Genomic DNA, 16,910 nt, shown 5'->3' with positions numbered 1-16,910 from the left:
TCGACGAAGAAGTCCTGACGCCGTTCTTGAGCGACCCTGTCCATCTGCGCCGCCCGCATCCAGTCGTCAGCCACCGCCGCACCCCACCTCGCCTGAAGCCCGCACCGACCCGCGACCCGCCTGCTTGCGACTCCGTCTCCCTCATCGCGGCCCACCATCTCCGTCCATCAACCGAGCATCGACCCCCCTGTACACCGGTCCGAGTCATTCCCCCTCCGAGCAACGCCACTGCTACCTGAGCAAGCTAGATCTGGAGGGAGGAGGCTAGTCGTCACCGTTCCTACTACTGCTGCCGCCTCCTCAGCCACCGATGACACTGTTGACCCTGACGTTGTTGTCGCTCCTTTGCTGCCCTGTGTTGCCGTCGAACCACACAATGCCGCGTCGCTGCTGCCACCCGCTGTGTTGCTGCCGCCACCTGCTATGTCACCGTTGTGCCTCACCGCACCACCGCCGCCAAGAAGCCCGAGAAGAAGGTTAGAAACGGGTTAGAATTAGGTCGGACGAGAACCCCCCAATCAGGTAGGGTTTCGACCAGATCTGAGTCGAGCTCGAGTCACAAATTCGAGTCAAGTCTTCACTGATTTGGGTCAAATGGGCCTAGTCGTGCGTGGGCTGATCTTGCGCTAGAGGGGGCCTGTTTCGCCTTGTGGGCCTGGTTTATTTTAAAAGAGAGGAGGGAGACCTATTGGGCTGGGCTCGTGCTTAGGGCCCACCCGGGCCCGCCGAACCGAACCCGGGTCTGGTCGGAGACCGGACCCGACCGGCCATGTATTGCCTTTTTAGTGTAATTAGGCATTTATTTACTCGTATATTGATTATATTGCATATTTTGTTATGTTTAATTGCACGTGTTTAATTTTACTGCAATTAGGATTTTGGTAGCTATGATTGTTATTTTAATGATTGTGCACCCGTATAATCACCTCACATATTAGTGGATAGGTATAAAATTAATCCAAACTACATGACAAAAATTTTTACTCTTAAAATGAAGAAGATTATGTATCGAAATGGCACTAATTGGTCAATTAGTGTAATCAAGTCTCCGATCCTAAATTCTCTGGTCGTGTAGGAAGTGAGGTACACTCCCATGCCTCACTTAGTTTCTAGCCGACCCCAATAGGCTAGTGGCGACTCCTTTTGTGCAAAATTCCTAAAATATATCCCAACGTCACTCGAGGTATGGGTTTGGGAGAGCCCACGCTTAATCATGGGCCTTAGGTCTGTTATTTAGGCAATACCCCTAAACTTGTTCCCTCCCCTGAGGATAGGTCGCGATAACTTGGCGACTTCGCTGGGGACTTGGTTTTAAACTTTAGAGGACATAGGCCAAAATTAATATTGTTTAAAAATATTTTTGTTTGGTAGCAAGGATTCCAGGTACGCCCCTAACGTGTTAGTGTTAAATGTTTTTATAACTGGGAGTTATAAGGGGAGAAGTGATTGTTAATCCTTTGTCATGCAGGTGTGGAGTTGGGAATGAATGTTTATGTTTTGAATTTATGAAGTGATGCTTGCCTATAAATTGTCATGCTTGTGTTTCCTACATTGCACTACACCATGGCACACATTACCTGCTGCTAGACCTGGGCCGCATAGGATCATCTAGGATGGTGTTGAGGTGGATACCACTCCGATTACAACCGTGCTCAACCCCGAAATTTCTTTCTTCATGTCAAAGGTACCCACCACGGTCTGCAACTGCGCGACACGGGTCAGTTCTTTGACGAAACCGAAGTTATGGGTAACACGATCTAGCCGCGATCTTGCTGGTTCAGTCCTGTGATCCCATGGCTTCATTTTGAGCCGGATAGAGTAGAAATCGAACCATATCCCATGTGTATATCTATGTAATTGAAAAAAAAAAAACCAGAGACAAAGGTTCGCACCCATTGTAAGTATCATTTTCCTTTTTATTTGCTCATTTTATATTGAACTTCCATTTTGAAATTCGCGGAAATCAATCAAATGCCCTCAGTGATGTAGGCTTATGATTGAAAAATTGGCAATCACTTTTGACAAGTGAACATTTGAATGCAAGTTCTAAATATTTTGATTTGGCCCTGTTGAACACATGATTTTATTTAAATTCCTAGTTATGGGCTCAAAATCACATTTTGAAAAAAAAAATGACAAAAAAATGGCTCACAAGTTACGATTATATATTGTGGCACAAAAATTGAGATTTCATTTTTGATCAAACTCTTTCCTTCTCATATTTTGGGACTGAAATGCAAATTACATTTTATATAGATTTCTCAAAATAGAAGTCATTTCATTTTTTGCAAGAGTAAAATCATAAAATCAATCTCTTCAAAAAAAAAAAAAATCAATGTCATTTTTGCGTACGAAACTTTTAGAATAAAAGTGGACAATCAATTGATGGTCATGGATTGATTATTTAAATGATGTCTTCTTTTATGATAAAATCTTGGTGAAATACAAAGATCATGTAGTAAGGATTATGGGGCATGTACCGTCACCTCGATTTTGTTATAAGAAGCGACCTCATTGATCACATACTGACATTGTCGTCTTTTTGCAGGTTATGCATGATGCTCATTGACATTCTCATGGTGACCACATAAAGAAGTGAATTATAGAGTTAGGACAGGATTTGATTTTTACTTTCATCTATGTAAGAGTTTATTGTATTTTATCATTGTCTTTATTCTTGTTAAGAACCATGTTTTCCGTTTTGAGTTTTGATTGTGAATCCAATTAATGCTTTTGTATATCACATGACTCTTTTTTTTTTTTTATGATGGAATTAAACTTCATGAAAATCATCCTTTAAAAAAAAAAAAAACGAATTCAGAAGTGTTTCAAGTGAATCTTTATGTTTACCTTCCAAAATGAATTTCAAGAAAGCTTTGCTTAAGGCTCTCTCTTCATGAAACCGCTTTCTCCCGGTAGGACGATGAGTTTATTTGAGATCGACTTTTGCTCATTCTAAAAGATAAAAGTGTAGGCTCATGGAACTTAAGGATTAAGCATGCGTTGAAGCATCCTCGACGCCAATTTTCCATAGAGGCGGAACGAAGTTGAATTCCATTCTAGGAAGTTTTGTTATTCGCAAATGCCTTAGATGCCAAAACAACTCATTGATTTTGTTCACTTTGAATGATGAGACAAATGAGAGGAGCTGCCAAATATCCAAAAGGGCAAATTCGAAGGAAGAGTATACTGTATCAATTCTAATTATCCATTTCTGATATCGTTTCTAACTTGATTTTCTTTTCATTGTCAATGAGACATCAAGAGTACCAAGTTTTGTAACGTTCCAGCAAATGCGATGGAGCGTTATTGAGTCCTGTTCATCTTAAACAAAGAAAGATTCAAATGAAACAGAGGGGCAATATTATTCATTCCTCCATGAGAGATACCTTAGGGTGTTAATTGCTCGACTTTGAAAAAGATGTATCTTGTTCCTAAACTTGATTCTCTTCAGCATAAAAAATGACATGTCCTTTTCTTTGATATAGGACAGACTCGAATGGAACAAATGTTTGTCATATAAAGAGTGGGAGAACAACGTTTGATTTCGAGAAAAATCTCTCATTCACCCATCAATGAAGTGTGCTGGAACAATATTGTCAAACTCATCAAAAAGGATGTATCGTTCCTCAATTGAACCTAACTAAGTATAGAGATAACTCGTTTCATCTTTCCTTTTTATAGGGTGATAAATAAAAAAAGTCGCACCTTGCGTAGAAGCGGCGCTTTCTACCAAGGAATCAGGAAAACATCAAACACTTAAAGGCGAATGCAAGGGAAGAGTATTGTCCAATTACCAAGTATCCATGAAGCTGAATCCAAGAGATGTTAGCGCCCAAAGGATGAAAGCAAATGAAGAGTAATAATGTATCGTTTCCAACATTTCAATCCCTAAAGATTTTTGCACTAACATATTCTTTCACATTCTTTATAGGGTTACCGAGTCACCATACCGTAGGTAAGTACCCTTATTCTCATTTCTTTTTTCTTTAAGAAAAGGAAGAAAAAAACAGAGAATTTCCATTACAAAAAAGAACCTTTGGCGCTTTCCTAGAGACAAGCACAAAAATTAATAATTGAAAGAATTTCTACAAATTTTTTGAGCATCATTTTTATCTCAAAATTGTTTTCTCGTTTTGTGGATTATTAATTTTGAATCAAAATTCCATATGGAGATTAATCTATTCAGACGATCTCAGCAGAGTGAAATAGAAATGTTAATCATGCCAAGCAGAGGATACTTAGGATGAGGAAAGGCAAGCCATTTCTAAACACATCCTTCAAACACTTTTGAGAGTTGAGTGAAAGACGACATTCTCTTAGAACGAATGATTCATTCGCATCGAGCGCAAAGATCGAAATGATAAAGGCGTTTCTTTCATCAATCCCAAGCATTGCACTAATCTCTTGCTATCCCTTTGGGCCGAAAAAAAAAAAGATGATACTTCAAAGTACCCTTGTCAAGAACGACCCTACATTGGGGCAGCATAGGGGGTTATGATCATGTTGTAGAGTGAAAGATTGAAAAAGATTCTATTACTTTCACTTGCATCAATCTTCTGGTGATAGCTTTAGAGGAATTCTCATTAGAGCTTGACTCATCTCAAAGTGAAGAAGAGCATTTTCTTCTCTACCCAAACATTGATACACATTGATTTAACCAATTTGGGCCTGATTATTCATTTCTGAATCTCAAGCGGTGATCATCTCCCTTCACTGGGGCAAGTCATAAGAATTGACCAAATACAATTTACAGTCACGATAAAATGTGAAAAGCATCTCGAAAGTTATAAGAGCTACAAAAGTTCAAAGAGCAAAAAGTTTGACAAACTATGGGGCATGAAAAAGAAGTGTGCCTGGTAAAAGCAAGGCCAATGCCCATTAAGAAAAAAAGCCAAAAAACTACATCTTATGTGGAAGAAAAAATTATCAAAGTCCAAGTGCCTGCGCAAAAAAAAAAAAAAAATCATCGCAAGAGTAAAGGATATTAGAGAAAGGAGCAAAGCTCCCATGCATAAATGATTAGTCAAGGGACTTTTGAGATGTGATGTGTTTCAAAAGCCAAATGCTTTCGAAAGGTCGAGTGACCTGGTCCCGATGCCATGATAATCACCAACTCTTAAAAACCCTCTTGAAAATTTTAAGCCTTTCAAGCCTCTTCCAAGCCAACATTACAACCCCTTCCAAAGTCTCTTCTGATTGGGATTGTTTGAGTGAAAATGAGAATGCCACAAAGAAAGCTATCACTTGAAGGAGTGGAGGTAATTCTATCTTTTCTTATCTTCAGAGTTCTCGACTTGTAACCTCGATGAAGATAACAACAAATGTTCTTTTATTGGCCTCAAAGCAATAATTCCTTTGTGTAAGCCCTATATTGACACTTAAATTTTGGCGACCCAGTAAAATTAATAGGGATTAATTTTTTGCAAAAAAAATAGGGATTAATTTTAAACCCTAAAAAAAAAAAAAGCATCAGAACAAACAAAATGAATAAAAGGAAAATAAGGGGAGGATCAATCTGATTTGATTATGAATGGAATGTGGAAATTTTGATTAATCATTTTTGCTTCGGCGAATATTCAAATTGTAGTAAATGTGGAAGCAAATTTTCAAACAGAGAAATAAGGTGAATAAAATGTAAGGAGTTTGATAAAATGGAAGAAATCAAAACATTCGAGGAAAAATCAAACCGAATGCAAGATTTTGCTCCAATTTGCAAACCATAAATTGAGGCAACAAAAAAGAAAGCCCAAAAATTGTCATGGAAGATGGCTATCGGAACCACTATAAAAGGGACCAAATTTTGTGAAAAGGGAGGGGGTGTGAGGAGTGAAAAAAGAGTGGAAGGAGGAATTCGTGCTAAAAAAAATATTCAAAAAGCGTGAGAGAAAGAGAAGAATTCGGAAAAGGGAAGAAAAAAGAAGAGGGAAAATGTCACGTCTGCAGAAGGGAAACAGCAGAGAGAGAATAGGAGACAGAGAGAGAAGTGACGCGGGGGAGACGTGAGTGAGAGAGAAAAAAAGAAAAAAAGAAAAAAGAAAAAGAAAGGGGCTGTTCATCTTCTTCACGCACGCCTCACCCCCCGGTGGCCCGAACCCTCGCCGGCGCACCAGCAGCCAGGCCATCGCTACGCCGGCCGCCGCACGACGCCCCCGCTCGACGCTTCCGAGCACCATCGCCGCTGCAGTCCGACGCCAGAAGCCGGACTCTCCTCTGCCGCGAGCTCCGCCACTACTCCGATCTCGAGCCGAACGCCGCAGCCTGCCGTCCACCGCGCCGGTCGCTACTGCGTCTGCTCAGCCACGCAGCAGCCCGCCTCCAGCTGCTGCTCCACCCGAACGCTGCCACTGCCGCTGGAGTTCCCCACCTCGCCTGCAGAGCCCCCACAGCAACCCATCGTTCCTCCTTCCGGTGATCTGCGCCCCCGAGCCCCTGATCGCCGCATTGCTGCTGTCGCTCCGCCACCGCGCCCCTGCTCCACCTCCACCGGCAGCGCTTGACGACTTGCGCCGCCTCCGCTCCGCTCGACGCCGCGAGCAGCGACCTGCTCGCTTCCACTTGCAGCGCCGCTCGAACGTCGTTGCCGCCTGCGCTTCCGCTCGACGAGCACTGCCAGCAGCTTGCCCACAACCCGACGTCTACGGCCAGTCTCTACCTCCATCCTCGGCGACGACCCGATGCCGGCAGCCGAGCCGTCGATCCCCGCGACGCTGCACCAGCCTGAGATCCGCCCGTCGACCTTGCAGCGCCCCCGCTGCTGTCTCCGCCTGTTAGCCGCGGTGCCCGACGACGACGCCCCTTTTCTCGCCGGCGCCGCGCCACCGCCCCAGCCCTCGCCGGAGCTCCGACGCCGGCCACCGTCCGCTTGGCGCTTATCAACCTGCTGGCCCCCATTTTCCTTAGGTTGCTCATTTTTCTTTTATTTTTATTTTTCTTATTTTACGTTATTTTACTTTATTTTTTTAGTTAGTTTTGCTATTATCGTATAAGTTTGAATATTGTGAGGTGATTTTTAGTTTATGAATATCGTAGGCATTAACCGCAGGTTTTGTCCAAAATTATTGTAATTATTAATTTGATCCGTAAGATATCAAATCATTTTTTTTAATTATATTAATTTTTAGGCATTTTGGTAGAATTTGAACTGTTAAATCATTATAATTATTAATTTGATCGTAAGACTTCGGATCAGATTTTTAATTATTTTGAACTCTTTGTCGTGATGAATAAGGTTAGAATAATCGTAAATTTGACTTGTGAGACAACATGTTATTTTTTCGATTATTTTAATTTTTTATTTGTTGACTATATTGATTATTTAGATTTAATATTTATTACTCATCTTAATAAAAACTAAAAAAATAAAAAAAAATCAAAATCTTGCATGAGCATATAGGCTTAGTAAATCAGACATGTAGGTTTAGTAAATTAGAATTTTTTTGGGATAATACCCTAAAAAACCCAAAAACCAGTACACTTGTGACAAATTTACCCTAAACCGGTATACTTTTGACAAATTTATCTCAAACCGGTACACTTATGACAAATTTACTCTATATTAATTTTTGTTAAATTTTATTCTCAAATTATTAAGTTAAATGACACGTGACGGTTGACCAAGTATACAAATTTAGGATTTTACATTCCGTTTGTCACAGTTTACAATTTTTATGATTTTTTTGTGGTATTAATCCAATTTAGCATAATGTATATTTGTTACAAATTTACCAGTTTAGGGTTTTTTGCAGTCGAATAAATTAGTTTGGGGTAAATTTGTCATAAATGTACTAGTTTAGGGTTTTTATAATCGGTCGGGGTAAATTTGTCACAAGTTTACCGGTTTGGGGTTTTTCATGGTCAAAAAAATAGTTTGGGGTAAATTTGTCACAAATATACCAGTTTGGGGTTTTTAAGGTATTAACCCTTTTTTTTTTTTTTTAGGATTACGTTTTTAGGATTATATTTTTAGATTTTTTTTTTAAAAAAAAAGTTAGGGTTGGACCTAAATAACTTTTTTTTTTTTTTAAATAGGGTTTTAGATAATGTTAGCACATTTTAATTATCTCATTTTTGCAAAAAATAGTTTTCTAAGATAGGATAGGGTTTAAGTCAAATTAATCTCTAAAATAAATTAGAACATTATTTTCTTTAGATATTTTAATTAGGGTTTTTATTAATTTTGAATTTCAATAAAGAAAATACAAAAAATATGAGATGCATATTAAGTAGTTTGCATAATAGGATCATTTGATTAGAATTTATTTACTAGTAAAATTAGGTCATGTAGTTAGAAATGCATTTTATAAAAAAATCTAAGAAAACCCAAAAAAATTGTTAGTTTCGTGTGATGCAATTTATTTAATTTGTTGAATTTTTAATAATGGTTGAGCACTCGTGTAATCACCCTTTTGCATGATAAAGATTTAGGTTAAAATAAATCCAAGTTGCTTGCAAAAATATTTTTTGAAAATTAAAAAGAAATGGTACCAAAAGGACATTAGATAAATCTAATGTAACCAAATCCCCGTACCCTTAATCTCTGATTCGTAGGAATAAAATAATTATCCCATTATTTTATTTAGGTGTCTAATCAACTTACCGTAAATCGATTAGCGGCGACTCTTAGATAATAATCTTTTGCATGTTAAATACTTGAACCTTAAGTCGCGAATTGGTATGGGGTTGGGAGAGTCCGGGCTAAGTTTAAAGACTTAGGGGGTGCATGATAACCAAAATTTCTGTTCCAGAAATAGTTTTTCTGTTCCAGATCTGTTTCTAGAAGAGAAATCATTTTGATAAACTTATTAAGTTTTTCTATTTCTGGAATAGATTTCTATTCTAGAAATAGGTTTGAAAGAGAAATCGAAACTAAAATTTTCTACTTCTCTATTTCTGGAATAGAAATCGAAATAAAAATTCTTCTTATCGTTCATCAATCGATCATTCATTCGTCGCCGCTAACCACTGTCCGTCGGTCGCTCTCCGCCGCACCGCCGGTTGCCGCCGCCACCGGCCGACCGTCGCCGACCGCCGCCGCTGCCATCACCGGCCGGCCATCGCCGGCCGCCGTCGCTGCCATCACCGGCCGCCGGCCATCCATCCCTGCCGATCGCTGATCCACCGCCGTCCGAAAGGAAGAAATTTTGTGTCGTTATCAAACGAATTTCTATTTTTAGAGTAGAAATTTTATGTCGTTATCAAATGGTTATTTTTGCTTAGAAATTCTTCTAGAAATAGAAATAGAAAAAAACTATGTCTGTTCCAAAAACTATTTCTGGAATAGAATGGTTGTCATGCACCCCCTTAGTAGTCCATTAACTTAGTTTTAGGTGATGCACCCGAAATTTAGGTCGCAACACCCTAACCGAGCCTATATTGCGGTCCTTTCAAAAGACCTTTTTGATCGATCAGATTGTGCTCATCGCAAATGTTTCTAAAAGCCTTTGAGACGGGTTATGTGAGATACCCTCAGCAATCAGTTACTTCCCATGCGAATGGATATGATCAAGCAGCCATTTTATCGAGAGTGTGTGAGAAACCCTTTCTGACTAAGAAGCTCTAGCTTGGCATGCTTAACGAGTCTTTTTCACGAGTCGTAGCCGTTCTGATAAGAACTTGATGATTAATGATACATTCCCGAACAAGATGACAGTTTTGCGCCACATAATGCTGATTGATATCAAATTTTTTTTAAAAGCAGTCGAACTTAGCTTGATTAGCTTGTTCAATTAATACTGCAATATTGCCAATGCGTCTCTTGATGATGTCTCTAATAACATTTGCTCAAGTTGAGTTTGACAGGGTTTCCTAGTGAAGCTATGCATTTTTTCAAGGGGTTAGTGAGTGCTTCCCTAAAAACCAAAGGTTCGTGGGTCTATCCTTAAACCACATGGCTTGTGGTTTCATCCATAACCATGTTTGTCCGCTCCCAGTCGAAACCTGTTCGTACACGGTAAAATTATCACACCTAGTTAAAACCCGTTCGTACACAATGAGACATTCCTTCCAGTCGAAACCCGTTCGTACACGGTAAGACTATCACACCCGGTCAAAACCCGTTCGTACACGGTGAGACCTTTTTTCCAGTCGAAACCCGTTCGTACACGGTGAGACTATCATACCTGGTGGAAACCCGTTCTTACATGGTGAGACCTTCCTCCCAGTTGAAACCCGTTCGTACGAGATGAGACTATTACACCCGGTCGAAACCTGTTCGTACATAGTGAGACCTTCCTTCCAGTCGAAACCCGTTCGTATGCGATGAGACTATCACACCTGGTCGAAACTCGTTCGTACACGGTGAGACCTTCCTCCCAGTCGAAACCCGTTCGTATGCGGTGAGATTATCATACCCAGTCGAAACTCGTTCTTACACGGTGAGACCTTCCTCCTAGTCGAAACCCGTTCGTACATGGTGAGACTATCATACCCAGTTGAAATCCGTTATTACACGGTGAGACCTCATCCGTCTCATTCTTTTTATGACTCGGTGGGCTTCTGTAGCCCGGAGTCTTCTCCTTCTTTTTATGACCCGGTGGGCTTCTGTAGCCCGGAGTTTTCCTCTTCTTCTTATGATCCGGTAGGCTTCCGTAGATTAGAGTCTTCCTCTCTTCTTATGACCCGGTGGGCTTCTGTAGCCCGAAGTCTTCCACTCTTCTTATTGACAAGACACACTTCCATAGTTATGAGTCCTTTATGTCAACCTGATACGTGCTTGTGCACTTAGGGTCTCTCTACCGTCGAAATAAATTAGGTATCTTCTATCTTTGAATACAACCTTTTTGAGGCTACATTTAAAGAGGGGTAGCTGTTGATACCTAGTTTGTATTTTCAAATATTAATAAAAAAATAAAAAAATTAAATTAATTATAAAAAAACGAAAACGAGAGAGGTCGGGTCGGGTTGGATCGATCTCGGCCCGGCCCGCCTCTTTTTCCTTTTCCCCTCGTGCGAGCCTAGGCGCAGCCGGCCCGCGCCTGATTGTCTTCCTTCCTTGTGGTCTTCTTGCGCAGACCTGCAGCAACAGCACAGTGACAGAGGAGCAGCAAGAGCAACAACATGATCAGGGTTCGGCGTGATTCGTGGGTCGGGGAGCAGGCCGGTCAACAAGCTGGCAAGGTAGGAGTTGGGCGCATCGACCGTTGACCTGGAAGAGCTTGGGGTACTTGCGGCAAAGGGAGAAAAAAGCAAAAACCACCAGGGGAGAACCCAGAAACGGTGAGCATCGTAGGGGAATCAAGGGCGAGAGAGAGAAATTCTTGGGGGAGGAAGGTGGCGGCCGAGGAGAGAGGAGCCATCCCGGACGCCGTCCAAGCTGCTGCCCTCCTACCCGACGCCGTCCGAGCCATCGCCACTCCCACTCCCCTCGCCAATGACGCCACTCGAGCTCGAAAACCACGGCACCGTCCTCGACGAAGAAGTCTCGATGCCGTTCCTGAGCGACCCTGTCCATCTGCGCCGGCCGCGTTCGGTCGTCAGCCACCGCCGCACCCCACCTCGCCTAAAGCCCGCGCCGACCCGCGACCCGCCTGCTTGCAACTCCGTCTCCCTCATTGCGACCCACCATCTCTGTCCGTTGATCGAGCATTGACCCCCCTGCACACCGGTCCGAGTCATTCCCCCTCCGAGCGATGCCACTGCTACCTGAGCAAGCCAAATCTGGAGGGAGGAGGCTGGTCGTCACCGTTCCTGCTGCCGCCTCCTCAACCACCGATGACACCGTTGACCCTGACGTTGTCGTCGCCCCTTTGATGCCCTGTGTCGCCGTCGAACCACCCAACGCCGTGTCATCGTTGTGCCTCGCCGCGCCACCGCCGCCAAGAAGCCCGAGAAGAAGGTTCGAAGCGGGTCAGAATCGAGTCGGACGAGAACCCCCCAATCGAGTAGGGTTTCGACTAGATCCGAGTCGGGCCCGGGTCACAAATTCGAGTCGGGTCTTCGCTGATTCGGGCCAAATGGGCCTAGTTGCACGTGGGTTGATCTTGCACTAGAGGGGGCCAGTTTCGCCTTGTGGGCCTGGTTTGTTTTAAAAGAGAGGAGGGAGATCTCTTGGGCTAGGCCCGCGCTTCGGGCCCATCCGGGCTCGCCGAACCGAACTCAGGTCCAGTCTCCGACCCGCGCTAACCCGGTCGAACTGGGCCGGGTTAGACCGGACCGGACCGGACCCAGCCCGATGAAATTTTTTTTTTTTTATAAAATATATATTTTTAAATTTTAATTTTTTAAAAAAATTTAAAAATTTTGAAAATCCAAAAATGGTAGGGTTTGATTAGGAGTTGTCATGTATTGCCTTTTTAGTGTAATTAGGCATTTATTTACTTGTATATTGATTATATCGCATGTTTAGTTTGCATATTTTGTTATGTTTAATTGCACGTGTTTAATTTTACTGCAATTAGGATTTTGGTAGCTATAATTGTTACTTTAATGATTGCCCACCTGCATGATTATCTCACATGTTAGTGGATAGGTATAAAATTAATTCAAACCACTTGACAAAAAAATTTACTTTTAAAATGAACAATATTAGATACGGAAATGGCACTAATTAGTCAATTAGGCTGCGCATGGCAATATTTCTTGGCCGGGGAACAATTTTTTTTCAGAAATACTTCTTTTCTATTTCTATTTTGGGGAACAATTTCTATGTAAAAAAACCCGTTTGGTAACTATACAAAATTTTTACTCTAGAAATAGAAAAAGAATAGAAATGCGTTTGGTAAAAAATAGTTTCTTTTTTATATTTATTTGTTTTTTTATTTTTGCCGGTAGACCGCTGCCACTGCCGGACGCCGCCGCCGCCGCGATCGGCGGCGACGGCGGCGGTTGGTTGGCCTTTGGTGACTGGTGGTGGCGGTGGCGGTCGATTGGCCGGCGGCAACGTGCGGCGGCGGCGGCGGCGTCCGGTGGTGGCGGTTGGCCGACGGCGGTAGTGGCGGCGGCGGGCGACAGCGGGCGGAGGTCAAGGGCGGTCAATGGCGGTCAGCAAGAGAAGAATAAAAGAAAAAAATTCACTTATTTCTTAAACTTGTTCCCGAGAACAAGAAGCAACTTTTACTTCTTTTTCTATTCCAAAACCATTCCTGGGCTAACTTTTTGTTCCCGAGAACAAAAAACTAACTTGCCGTTATCAAACAGGTTTCTATTCTTTTTTTGTTCTGGGGAAGAGAAGAATAGAAATTTTTGGGCTGGGGAAGTTTACCATGCGCACTCTTAGTGTAATCAAGTCCCCGATTCTAAATTCTCTGGTTGCGTAGGAAATGAGGTATATTCTCATGCCTCACTTGGTTTCTAGCCGACTCCAATAAGCTAGTGGCGACTCTTTTTATGCAAAATTCCTAAAATATATCCCAACATCACGCGGGGTAAGGGCTTGGGAGAGCCCACACCTAATCATGGGCCTTAGGTTTGTTATTTAGGCAGTACCCCTAAACTTGTTCCCTCCCCCGAGGGTAGGTCGCGATAATTATTTTTCCAAAAATATTTTCTTTTTTCATGAAATTTTCCCCATAACAAGGGCAACAAGAAAACTTTATTGCGCTACGAATCAGTGATCACATTCTACTTAAGTGCAGACCTTCGACATGTACCATTCGGAAGTAGGTAATTTTAAGTACCACACCTGCATTTAAAATGTACAACTACACGTAAGGAAACAATATTCAATGCGGACTATGCCTGAACTCAAAATCCCATCGCGCTAGAATCGATTGATTACGTAATCAAATATTTAAATCGAATAAGACGTTGAGCAATTACCTAATTCAATCGATGAACTCCACCGAGGTCGGCAAAGAAGCGATTCTTGGCTACTGACGGGCAAGCCAAAGACGGCGACGAAACCTCGCAAACGGAGACTTGCAGGCTCGGTAAGGTCGGTTGAACTGGTCCGTGGCTCAGAAGGACCACACGTCGAAGCCTCGCTTGGAACTGCGAAACCTCTCTTGGAATTGTGGGTTTCCTCCAAGGATTCGAAGGGAGGTGCGACGAGTCATGTGATCTGTGGCGGCGTGGCGAGGGAGGAGGCGTGGCTGCCATACGCGGCAGCGGTGGCGGCGTGAGGGTCACAGTGCGGAGAGCACGCGGGTTCGCGACCGCGAGGAGGGCCTCCTTTCTGTATCTTCTTTGTCTCTCTGTATCGACTTTTTTATTAACTTTGTAAATTTCGTCGAGCGTGCAATGGGGACCACCATTTCTTGTGTTGCTAGCATGAAGAATCAGACGACAAGAGCATGGAGAAAATTAAGAGATTTCGAAGGGTCCGAATGCGTTGACTTCCCTCTTGGGGAGTGCGTGAAGATTGGTGTGCATGCATTACTATTTTGCTTTGACTACCCGGGCTGGGATTTATTTATATTAATTTCAAAATGCGATTCCATTGGACAGAAATGAAAAATCCTGATGATACGTTGAATTTGTCCCTGAAATAGAGAAGATAATTTTCTCCATTTATGGCATGAACTTTTATAGTTCAAACACAAATGGGAATTAATCCAATTTGAGATTCTCATGTCTGAATTTGTATTGATTTTTCCCAAGTAATCCAATAATTCATCTTCTTCTTCTTTTTTTAAAGTATAATGGACACTCGACAACCAGAGTAGAACAAGAAAACTTTCTTGTAAAACCATCCTTTAAAAAAAAAAAACTTGCAACTTTCATCTGATTTTTCCTTTTTATTGCAAAACCATCCTTAATAAAAAAAAATTTAAAAAAAATCTCTTGCAACTTTCATCTGACTTTTCCTTTTTAATATATCGACTTACATGCTTGAGCTTGTGTGAGCCCCGTGGGCCAAGCTCACGGCTTACTCAAGCCCATCACGGTCAACCCTGTCGCTCGCGCAAGCTCGACCATGATGGGTAAATGTCGACAATGGTGGCAATGGCAAGGCGTGGAGAGAGAGAGAGAGGATCTACTTTGTGCGCGCGACTGTGTGAGAAGAAGGTGGAGAAAGAGAGAGGAAGAGGGAAAAGAAAATGGGTGTAGGGTCGGGGTAGATGTGTTTTTTCTTGTTTCCAATTTGGAGGAGTCGCAAAATGTTTTTAAAAGTGATTATGGTTTTTTTTTTTTTTTTTTTTTTTTTTTTTTTTTTTTTTTTTTATGACAGGAGGAACCAGCTTGCACCGATAGTGCGCCGTAAACCCCCTGGTGACGCTAGCAGGGAAACCACCACTCCGACGCCACGCTTAAGTCACCACACAACGCTTCAGCCTCCCTGCTTCGCAGGGGCTTCGAACGTAGGCCTCCGCCGGGGAGGGCAAATGATCTACCATCCACGCTGCAACGGCCGGTGGTGTGATTATGGTTATTTAATATAGGATATGAGTGCAAACTTGAAGATAAGTTTTGCCAATATCCCTTAAATTTTTGCATCTTTTTTATGTTTGATTGTAATGCATAGATTATAATTACTCATTTAGGCTCACAAGTTGCTCACGAATCTACCTAAACTTGAAAAGAATTAAGACAAGTTGGAGCATTTTGCAGTCAAACTCTAGTAATCTATGGCTAGCTTGCCTTGCACCCATATTACAAACAAGAATATGTATATGGACTAATTACACTAATAAAAAAGTGAATAGCACAAAAAAAAAAAAAAAATTGCATGCTTTATAGATTATGTAAATCGAATTTATATTTACTATTGATCATGTGAGCCCTGACATAAGTTCCCATCATTGTAATTAGGGTGATATTATTTTACCCAACCATGCGATAATAACTTTTCGAGGCTATTATTTTATCATAAGAGTTAACGCCACATGTTGAGAAGTTGCTATCATGATCACAAGGGATTTTTCCCAAAAGGAAAAAAATTGAAGAGCCAACTTTTATCATAGGGATAGATCTTACCATCATTTAATTTCACTTACATGGCGTTTGATCTATCAAATGAAGGATGACATGACTAATAGTGACTACCACGTCATCAGTATAGTCTAGACTTTAGTTAACTTAAATGGGATTGTACCTTTCGTTTTAATACATTAAAAAAAAACAACGCTCTTTGAGCTAAGGCTTCACAAAATCAAATTGAGATTTCTCCCCTAATCTGATTTTGCTCAAGAACCCTAGTCCTAAATCTACTCGCTTGAGTGACCTTCCCCCCAACTCTCTCCGATTGATGGAATCGAGCCCCAACTTGAAGTCTTCTAACATTCATTCTCCCCTTCACAAATTGATTTTTGACTTTCAAGATCCTAAGCCCTAAAGCCGCAAATCTCTCTCTTCTCTCTCTTCTCTCCCTACCCTCCTCCTCCCCCCCCAAAAAAAAACCCAAACTTTTAGCATATTGATCGACATAGCATTCGTCATTGCTCGAGTAACAACATCACATTAATCGAGTTTAACAACATATCAAACAGTGGCCAAATTATCCATAAGACGTGTGTAAATTTGTTTCCCGGATAAAAGTTGTGTGATCTTAATTGGGCAAATGCTCTTGATCATGACTTTTTTTTTTTTCTTAATGTCCCGATTTAACGAGAGAGAGAAAGAGAAAGAGAAAGAGAAAGAGAAAGATGCTTTAATTCTTGTTACTTCTGATTTCCCGATGGAAAAAGAGACAGATACCACAAGTGGAAGAATAAAAGATCCCCTCCCCCACGTTCCAGAATCTCCACGCCGAATCCCCAGAGAGGGGCGGGGAAGATCCCTCGGCCGACGCTCGCACCCCGCAGGCAGCACGGTAATTCGCAGCTCACGCGGGGACCCGGAGACGTCGGGGATCCAACACAGCCTGGTCGGCACGCTTTCTTCTCCTGCGGCACGCTCCCTCCCAAGAAAATAAATATTAAGTGGGTCGACTATTCCGTGTCGACGGGTGGTTTTATCAGAGGTTTATCTTTCTCTCTCTCCTCACTATCTTCTTCCCTTCCCACCCGACGTTGTGCTGGTGATGGATTTTT

Source organism: Eucalyptus grandis, chromosome 9 (genome assembly GCF_016545825.1).
Source record: "Eucalyptus grandis isolate ANBG69807.140 chromosome 9, ASM1654582v1, whole genome shotgun sequence".
In the NCBI taxonomy this organism is placed as follows: Eukaryota; Viridiplantae; Streptophyta; class Magnoliopsida; order Myrtales; family Myrtaceae; genus Eucalyptus; species Eucalyptus grandis.
The sequence above is the reverse complement of the archived record's forward strand: the minus strand, read 5'-3'. Positions refer to the sequence as shown.